Below are 10587 nucleotides of genomic sequence, written 5' to 3'. Positions count from 1 at the left end.
TTTCTCTCTCCCTGCTCACATTCTGTCTCTCTCTCAAAAATGAACGTCAACAATTTTTTAAAAAACATCTTGTACTCTTTTATGTCTTGTATCTTTCACTCAGCATAACGTTCTTGAGAACCATCCATGCTGTTTTGTGTATCAATTGTTTTTTTAATTACTAGGTAATATTTGACTTCTAAGTACATCGCAGTTTATTCTCCTGCTGATGGACATCTGGGTTGTTTCCAGTTTGGAGACAGTTAGGCAAGGAAGCTGCCATTTACATTTACTCTTGTGTACAAGTCTTTCTGTGAACCCGTTTCACTATATACATGGGAGTGGACTTGCTGGGTCCTAGATTATGTTTTTGTAAGAACTGCCAGTTTTGCAGAATGGCTGTTCCATTCTATACTCCACCAGCAATGTAGGAGAGCATCAGTTGCTTTACACTCTCACAACATTCAGTATTGTCAGTCTTGTTAATTTTTTTTCTTTTTTAATGTTTATTTATTTTGAGAGAGAGACAGCATCAGCAGGGGAGGGGCAGAGAGAGAGGAGAGAATCCCAGGCAGGCTCTGCTCTGTCAGCACAGAGTCCGGTGCAGGGCTCAAACTCAGGGAATATCTAGTTGTTGATCTACTTAGCTATCCTTACACCAAGGCCACTCTGTCTCACTTGGCTTAGTCTCGAAATCAGAGGAAGCCCTCCAGATTTGGTCTTCTCTGAGATTGGGTTAGCCTTTCTAAGTCCTGTGAGTTTCCATATAAAGTATAGAATCAGCTGTTATCTCTACAACAACAAAAAAAAGCCTGCTTGATACTCTGTGCCATCAACCATTATCCTATGAAAATCACTCATTTTCTCAAATATACCTAACTTCATTCCATTAATTTATATTGTTTCACTACTACTCATCTGAGAGGTAGACTATTTTTTCCTATTATGCTAGTCACTCTTGATTGAATCAATGTTATTCCCAGGGTCAGACACCTCTTTAATTGCCTTCTTCTTGGGTTCTGGATGTGCAATAACTCTGAATTGTTTTCTCCATTTCAAGCTACCTTAACAGTATGATGTGTTTACTTTTTTTTTTTTTTTTTTTTTTTGAACACAGTGAATCGCTCTTATTTCGGTATGCATCCACATCTCAGCATTTAGTGGTCCTGAACAGAAAAGTGGAAAAACGCAGCAATTTGCCAGGAAGTCAAGCCCGCCAATTTCGGGGATCTGCTGTGCACACCGAGTTCTTTTTTAATCCCTGCTGAGGACCGTGAGAAACAGCAGCACCAAAACCAAAGTATGCACCGAATTCAAGGTTCTTTTTGTTCCAGTTGCCACATTCCAAACTAGACCCAAACGGATTGCAAGATGACCGCATGAGAACCCTGTGTAAAACTTCTTCAATTTTTAAAAGCAAAAGCAATTGCAGGAAAAGAAAATTCATTCAGAGGGATCGTGTGTGCTTACCAGTGTCTTCTGCGGCCTTTCTCCAAGTTTAACCACCAAGAACTTTGAGAGCTGGCAGGTGTGAGTACCCCTGGTGACTGTTCTTTTCACTTTATCAAAACCTGAGCTAAAAAACCGCACGCATCAGCTGACGATGACAGCAGAGGGTGGCAGGGCTGAGGACCCAATATTCATTCCCAGGCTGGTGGAGAGTAAATGTGGTTCCAAAACTAAATGAGGGAAGTCAGAGACTCTTTCCAACCTTACCTGATGGCTTCTGGCCAAAGCAAGGAAGTATTCTGGAAAGTGTTGGGTGGTGATGGTACAAAAAGGGAGTTGAGGAGGAGGAAGGAAAAAGCAGCACCCCTCGATTAAGGTGGGAGAGAAGATACGGGGAGAGTCCTGAATTCCTCACCAAAGGCCAATGTCAGAGGGGAGCAGGGGGGGTTACAATCTATGCTTCGGCCACGGGTGGTGGTGGAAAGTGAAGAAGGGACAATGGCTGGGGGGGGGGTGTGGTGGTGGGGGCATCATTTAAGACTTAAAAAAAGCAGGGGTGCAGCTGGAGCACCCCCACGCACCCAGCAGTAGTCCCACAGGCTGTGACCTGAAACCTTCACACCTGCTCTATCTAGCAAGCCACCCCAAGCTGGAGGGCTGTTGCAGGGAGGGAGGGAGGGAGGGAGGGAGGCAGGCAGGCAGGCAGGCAGGGAGGCAGGGGGAGGAGAAGGGGAGGAGGCAGAGACCCCAGGCCATGTAATCAGCAGCAAGGTGATTGTGTGATGTGTCTTTTCACAGTTGAGTTAGATGTGCCCCACCAGTTATGATGGGAACCAATTTATGATGGGAACCAGAAGTTCAACTATGTGGACAGTGGTTACACTTGACAGGATGATTCCTTATAGCACAACTTATATATTTTAAATGGACAAAAAAATTAGTGTCGTTTACAGTATCTTAAGATAAATTGCCTTTGAATGGGAGCTTCCTTTCCAGTACTTTGAGGTCTACAAGACGTATCTAGAAAATTTACTACCGTGGAAAATGAAGACTGCTTAAATCGAATGGGAGGGGGGTAGGGGAGGGCCTGTGGTTTTTCTTTTTAATTGCCGTAACACTGTCCTTCGGGCGGCCGAGGGAGTTTCATGTTTTCTTTAGACGTCATTAGGCGCCGGAGCTCTTGCAGGACGACTTTGATGCTATATGAATTCTGCCATTTTGCTGGCACTGATACGGCTCTTGGGTCCACCACTCCATTAGAACTATTAACTCCATTCATATTAATTTTTGTTACAAATCTTACAAAGGGGGGGTGCTTCTGGGCATTTAGGTCCCCATTCTATTTTAAGGCTGTATATTCAGTTTTCATAAATTGTTCTTGGAGGCCCAATTATCATCCCTGTCCATCTTGTAAGTGTCATGTCTTCATCATCTTCTAGACCTCAGCTAACTGTGCCATCTCCTACTCCTTTCTGGCCTTCTTCCAGTTCTTCCAACAATCGAAAATTGCGACGGACTTTTACTCCCGAGCCCGTGGTGGCTGCCATCTTGCGTCGCTGTCGCTCCTACTTTTTTTTTTTTAAGATTTGTTTACTTTTGAGTGAGAGAGAAAATGCAAGCGGGGGAGGGGCAGAGAGAGAGAGGGAGACACAGAATCCAAAACATTTTACCTACTCATACCCCCACCTCTTAACCCAGATCAAAGGTTTAGAGGAGCCGGGTCGCCTGGGTGGCTCAGTTGGCTAAGCACCCGACTTTTGATTTAGGCTCAGGTCATGATCTCACTGTTCATGAGATCGAGCCCCATGAGATCGAGATGACCCTCTTTGCTGTCAGTGTGGATCCTGCTTAAGATTCTCTCTACTCCTCTGCAGCTCGTGTGCACATACTCTCTCTCTCTAAAAATAAATAGGGGCGCCTGGGTGGCTCAGTCGGTTAAGTGTCCAACTTCAACTCAGGTCATGACCTCATAGCTCTTGAGTTCGAGTCCCACACAGAGCCTGGAGCCTGCTTCAGATTCTGTGTCTCCCTCTCCCTCTGCTCCTCCCCTGCTCGTGCTCTGTCTCTCTCTCACAAAAATAAACAAACGTTTAAAAAAATCAAATAAATACACATGTAAAAAAAAAAGTTTGTGCCTGGCTGGGTCAGTTGGTAGGACATGTGACCCTCGATGTCAGGGTCATGAATTAAAGCCCTCCATTGGTTGTAGAGATTACTTAAGTAAGTAAGTAAGTAAGTAAATAAATCTTTACCAAAAAAAAGTTTAGAAACTGCAATTTTATTCCTCATTTTCCCATCCATTCTCAGGCTCAACTCCTCTTATGTGCATATTTTTTAAGTAGGCTCCCTGTGGTGTGGAACTTGAACTCATGACCCTGCGATCAATATCTGAACTGAAATCAGGAGTTGGACACTTAACCAACCAGCCACCCAAGGCACTCCTTAAGAGTATCTACTTTTTTTTTTTTTTTTTGAGAGAGAGGGCGCAAGTTAGCCAGGGGCAGAGAGAGAGAGAGAGAAAGAGAAGCAGGGCTCACCTAGAGGTCCTGTTTTTACCCAAAGCAGGGCTTCACCCTGCTTTCTCTTTACCCAAAGCTTACCCGATGTGGGACTCGAACTCACCGACTGTGAGATCATGACCTAAGCCAAACTCAGATGCTTAACGACTGAGCCACCCAGGCACCCAAGAGTATCTTCTATTTGAAAACTCTTCACTGAACAACTGCCTTGTCACCTCCGAAAGTTGCTGCTGAGCCTGGCAGTCAACATGTTGAATGAATAAATTGTCCATTAAAATAATAATAATAATAATAATTTTTTAAAGAAAAAGGAAAAATAGGGGCACCTGGCTGGCTCAGTCAGAAGAGCATGACTCTTGATCTCGGGGTCCTGAGTTCGAGCCCCATGTTTGGCATAGAGATTACTTAAAAGAATGAATGAATGAATGAATGAATGAGTAAACTTTAAAGATATTTTTTAAAAATATTTAAAAAATTTTTTTTTTAATGTTTATTTATTTTTGAGACAGAGAGAGACAGAGCATGAATGGGGGAGGGTCAGAGAGAGGGAGACACAGAATCCGAAACAGGCTCCAGGCTCCGAGCTGTCAGCAGAGAGCCCGACGCGGGGCTCGAACCCATGGACAGTGAGATCATGACCTGAGCCGAAGTCGGACGCCCAACCGACTGAGCCACCCAGGCGCCCCTAAAAAATATTTTTAAGAAGAAAATGAATGTGGCAATGAGAAAGAATTAAATATGGCCTTTTGTAGCAACGTGGATGGAACTGGAGAGTGTGATGCTAAGTGAAATAAGCCATACAGAGAAAGACAGATACCATATGGTTTCACTCTTATGTGGATCCTGAGAAACTTAACAGAAACCCATGGGGGAGGGGAAGGAAAAAAAAAAAAAAAGAGGTTAGAGTGGGAGAGAGCCAAAGCATAAGAGACTCTTAAAAACTGAGAACAAACTGAGGGTTGATGGGAGTGGGAGGGAGGGGAGGGGGGGTGATGGGTATTGAGGAGGGCACCTTTTGGGATGAGCACTGGGTGTTGTATGGAAACCAATTTGACAATAAATTTCATATATTGGAAAAAAAAAAGAAAAAAATGAAAAAAATAAAGTAGTGAAAAAAGGAAAAGATGTAACTACATCTAGTACAAAATTAATTATTCACAAGTACTGTACTCTTTCTTCATCTACCCAATATTGAGATCTCTTTTCTAATATAATTATCAACCTATTAGAGAACTTTAAGGATTTTCCTCAGCCCACATCCAGGGGCAATAGATTGAGCCCTTGAGCATCCACTATTATCTTTCTTCTGCCCCAAAAGATGAATGGCATTTTGTCTGGGAATAAGATTCTCGGCTCTTAGTTGCAGCTTCTTTTCTGTTTGTAGATATTCTTCCCCCGTCTTCTTGTTTCCAGTGCAGCAAATGAGAATTCTCATGCTAGATTTATTTGCTTTCCTTTTTAAAAATAGCCTCTTCCTTCAGTGTGAAAACTTGCACAGTTCTCCTGTTACCCATGAGGTTCAGGAATTTTGCCAGAATATGTGTACATGTGTATCTTTATTATTGTTGTTGTTGTTGTTGATATTATTATTATTATTATTATTATTATTATCTGGGTGTCAATAAGATAAACACCTCACCAAAGTTTATCAAGCCTGATAAAGAAAAACAAAAAGAAAACAAAGTGTACATTTATACATTGGAAATGAAAAAAGAGAAGGGCCTGGGTGACTCAGTTGGTTAAGCATCTGACTCTTGGTTATGGCTGAAGGTCATGATCTCATGGTTCATGAGTTCGAGCCCTGTATCGGGCTTGTTGCCGTCAGTGCAGAGCCCCCTTTGGACCCTCTGCCCCCCACTCTCTCTGCTCTTTCCCTGCTTGCACTCTTTCTCAAAAGTAAACCTTGAAAAAAAAAAAAAAAGAGAATGCTAAATTGTATGCACATTTTACCACAATAAAAAAATTCTTACTAGATTTTTATTTTCTTTAACGCTTATTCATTTTTGAGAGACAGAGACAGAGTGTGAGTGGGGGAAAGGCAGAGATAGAGGGAGACACAGAATCGGAAGCAAGCTCCAGGCTCCAAGCTGTCAGCACAGAGCCTGAGTCAGGGCTCGAACTCTGAACTGCGAGATCATGACCTGAGCTGAAGTCGGACACTTAACCGACTGAGCCACCCAGGCGCCACAAGATTTTTAAAGCACAAGCAAAGATACAAAGTGAAGGACTCGTAATTTTCACGTCGTGGGTCTATAATATGACAGCAGATTCACAGTACAAAAGCACATCCGTAAGAATCAAAAGTGGGCTTGTGCGGGCCTCGGCTGGTCAGATTCATAGAGTCCGAAAGCAGAATGGTGGCCACTAGGAAATGAGTTTAATGGGGACAGAGTTTCAGTTGGGGAAGATGAAAAAGTTGTGGAGATGGGTGGTGGTGATGGTTTCACAACAGTGGGAATGTACTTAATGCCATGGAACGGTACGCTTAAAAATGGCTAAAATGATAAGCTCTTTATATTTCACCATAATTTTATTTTTTAATTAATTATTAAGTTTTAAATGTTTATTCGTTTTGGAGAAAGACGGAGAGTGTGAGCAGGGAGGGGCAGAGAGAGGGAGAAAGAGGATCCGAAGCTGGCTCCACGCTGGGCTCGAACTCACCAACCTTGAGATCACCTCGAACTCACGAACCTTGAGATCACGACCTGAACAGAAGTCAGATGCTCAACTGACTGAGCCACCCAGGGGCCCCTTAAAAAGTCGTTTTAAGTGGGCATTTTTGCTCCTAGCCTCGGCCCTCTAAAACAAACATGATGAAGTCTCTGGCGACTCAGGATGTGGAGAAACAGATCCGGTATGTGATGTGCCCGCAGAAGGACAACAGACGGAACACTCAGCTCTGAAGGGAAAACACAAAGAACCCTGGCAGATTCGTACAGGATTTTAAGAAAACGGAATCTGAAAATAGTATAGTGCGTTTGATTTGCTTTTTTTTTCCTCAAGCGTCAGTTCCCATGATTTGGGACAGATTTACTACAAGCAGACACGCGTAAGACAGGAACTAACGGTGCCTTCCCATGCAAACGTGCTTTCCAGATATGATTTGTCTGTGGTTGACCTTACCTGGTACCTGGTACTGCTGCCCAGCCCGCAGCATCAGGTAGCATTTAGCTCCTGGGAGTGTGCGGAATCCACACTGGCCACCAGGAGGCAGGAGTCCCCGTGTGGTTCGGACCAGGTAAGAGAAAGGCTGCAAGGAATGAAGGCTCTTAGGGGCGCCATTTTGTACCCTCAGGCTTGAGAGACCTCCAGAAACTCCAGCTACTCGCAGGTAGAAAAAGCATTTGACGGAGATTAGGGTGGACTGACCATATTGTCCTCTCTCAACCCTGGGAGAAGCACCCAAATTTCTCAGCTCATGTGACAGGTTCTTTTCCTGCTAATAGATAGATAGATAGATAAATAGATGTATATATACAACCAAAGTGGGACTCGAACTCACAACCCCGGGATCAAAAATGGCATCCTCCACCAACCAAGCCAGCTAGATGCCCCTCCCTGCTGTTTATCTCAATACCTACATCCCTCCTACCAACCAACGTGCCAGTGGTAAATTCTGTTTCCTGGGCATTTGCAGGGGTACTAACTTTTGTGCCAACTAGAAAAAGAAGTCTCTTCTGGGCAGATACAAGCTGGCAGGCAAAGGACTTGGCGAGTTGACTGATGCTTCTCCGTGAGTTAGAAAAAAAAAAAAATCCCCTGTTCCTGAGCCGCCCTGTGGTGGTCCTGAGTGGTTACTGAGTACCAGGGACTGTGCTGATGGAGGACTTCAGCTGCCTCCATTTTGACCTCAAACTTGCTAGTTGGGTGTTTCTTTCTAGCCTGTCTCTAGGCTCAGGAGCAAGACCCTGAGGGCAAAGCATCCCCCGCCCCCCACCATGGGGAAAGGAAAACTAGCCCCTCAAGCCGCAAGGACTTTCCTGAGCCAGCAAGATCAAGATCCTCCCCCCATGACTGACTCCAAGACGACCAGTGATTTGACTTTCACCCCCCACCTACGCCCCACGTTTTCCTACATAAACCTGGAAGTATTTTCAGCACTTTGAAGACAGTCTTTGAGAAGCTGTTTTCCCGGTGGGGGCCTCACTGAATTAAATCCCTTTCTTCTTTCACCTCCACTTGTCTCTCTGTCTTTGGATTTCGTCAGCAGCGAGTGGTCGCACCTGATCTGTTTGGGGTCCCGGAGCCAGGGGCCCTTGAACGCCTGCACACCGGCTACCCTGGAGTGCTTTGCATATTTTGTCCAGTAATCCTCACCACAATGCAGGCACTACCACCGTCCATGTTTTTCTGATGAAGAACCTGAGTGCGAGTGCAAAGAGCACACAACCAGCAGGCAGAGCTCACGCCAAAGGGAACGGCAAAGACCTTGGTTGCCCTAAACTTCTCCCCACGTCCACTGCACTCCCTGGAGTCCCAGCAGAACTGTAACTCATTGTATCTCAGGGTGACGTTTAAAACCACATTTTTATGTTTGTTTATTTATTTTGAGAGACAGCACAAGCTGGGGAGAGGCAGAGAGGAGGAGAGACAGAATCCCAAGCACTGATGGTGCAGAGCCCGATGTGGGGCTCGAGCTCACAAACCTCGAAATCCTGACCGGAGCCAAGATCAAGAGCCGGACACTTAAGCGACTGAGCCACCCAGGCGCCACAAGACCGATTTTTTTTTAACTCTTTGTTGTTATGCTAATGAATGTACATAATGTGTATGTAGTGTCCAAACAAGTGTAAAAAGAATGTCCGACAAAGTTAAGGAAGGAAGTTTTATCAAATTCTCTGCAGTTCCCTTACAACTCCTTCCTGGCCCCCTAAGAGATAACTCCCATCCCAACTTTTGTGCTAATCTTTATCACACGTGTATGTATATCTAACTAATATGATATTTAGTCTTGTCTGGTTTTGAACTCTACAGAAACGAAATGACACTGTGCGCACTCTCCTGAGATGATTCTTCTGTGACTCGCCCATGTTGATGGGTATAGTTGGAACTGTTGTGTTCACTGTTGCATAGTATTCCATTGTACGAACATTCCACAATGTCCGTCCCATTCTTGCTAGATGTACATGCCTAGTTTTTGCTACTATAAACAATGCTGATATAAACATTCTTGTTCCTATCTCCTCATGCATGTGTGCGAAGACTTTTTCTGGGATATAAAGTGTTTACAAATCTTTTCAGGCAATTTATTTTATTCTTTAAAAAATGTTTATTTTTGGAGGCGCCTGGGTGGCTCAGCTGGTTAAGCATCCAACTTGTGCTCAAGTCGTGATCTCACGGTTCATTGGTTCAAGCCCCTCGTGGGGCTCTGTGCTCACAGCTTGGAGCCTTGAGCCTGCTTCGGAGTCTGTGTCTCCTCTCTCTCTGCCCCTCCCCTGCTTGCACTCTGTCTCTCTCTCTCAAAAATAAATAAACATTTAAAAACATTTTTTAATGTTTATTTTTTGAGAGAAAGAGTGTGTGCATATGCATAGGGAAGAGGAAGGGAGAGATGGGGACAGAGGATCCCAAGCGGGCACTGAAGCGGGGTCTGCACTCACAGTGCAGACAGTGGTGAGCCTGATGAGGGGCTCGAACAAACGAACCATGAGATCATGACCTGAGCTGAAGTCGGACACTTAACCGACTGAGCCACCCAGGCGCCCCTTAAGACAAGTTAATTATGACCACATGCCAAACTTTTATTATAGTTTTGCTGTAATAGCAAAGGCTTCTCACAGACCACATCAAAGATTTCTCTCTTGGTAGAAACACAGGGAGAAAAATTACTAGGTAATTTAATTTTTTATTTTATTTTTATTGTTATTTTTAACGTTTATTTTTGAGAGAGAGGAACAGAGCACGAGTGTGGAGGGGCAGAGAGAGAGGGAGACACAGAATCTGAAGCAGGCTCCAGGCTCTGAGCTGTCAGCACAGAGCCCGACATAGGGCTTGAACCCATAAACCGTGAGATCACGACCTGAGCTGAAGTCGGATGCTTAACTGACTGAGCCACCCAGGCACCCCATAGGTAATTCAAAGGAAATTTTTTTTTTCTGTTTCTACTCTACTCTCAATACTTTAGTACCCTTTTTTTTTTTTAGTTATTTTTTTAAATAAAAAAAACATTTACTTTTGAGAGAGAGAGAGAGAGTGAGTGTGTGAGCAGGTGAGGGGCAGAGAGAGGGAGACACAGAATCCGAAGCAGGTTCCAGGCTCTGAGCTGTCAGCACAGAGCCCAACACAGGGCTTGAACCCGCAAACCATGAGATCATGACCTGACCTGAAGTAGGACGCTCAACTGACTGAGCCACCCGGGTGCCCCTATTTATTTTTGAGAGAGAGAGAATCCCAAGCAGGCTCTGCACTGTCAGTCTCATGAACCCTGAGATCATAACCTGAGTCAAAATGAAGAGTCAGACGTTTAACCGACTGAGCCACCCAGGCGCCCTAATAGTTCAGTACTTGTGACATCAGATGTGAGAATTTTTCCCCACACCAAGCAATTCTCTGACACCAGCTGGTTGTCCTATAATTTAACTCAATTCTGGTCCCATCTACCTGGAGTTATCCCACAGGTTAAGGGCTCAGTCTAGAAGAC

At 44.5% G+C, this 10587-nt stretch overlaps 1 pseudogene; it reads right to left on the bottom strand.

The window, feature by feature from the left end:
* Nucleotides 1-2303: 2303 nt before the first annotated feature.
* Nucleotides 2304-2975, bottom strand: LOC132688271 (ubiquitin-conjugating enzyme E2 variant 1 pseudogene; annotated as a pseudogene).
* Nucleotides 2976-10587: the final 7612 nt, after the last annotated feature.

The sequence above is a fragment of the Panthera onca genome, chromosome E1 (genome assembly GCF_046562875.1).
Source record: "Panthera onca isolate mPanOnc1 chromosome E1, mPanOnc1 haplotype 2, whole genome shotgun sequence".
Lineage (NCBI taxonomy): Eukaryota > Metazoa > Chordata > Mammalia > Carnivora > Felidae > Panthera > Panthera onca.
Note: the sequence above shows the minus strand (reverse complement) of the source record. Positions and strands in the feature narration are given on the sequence as shown.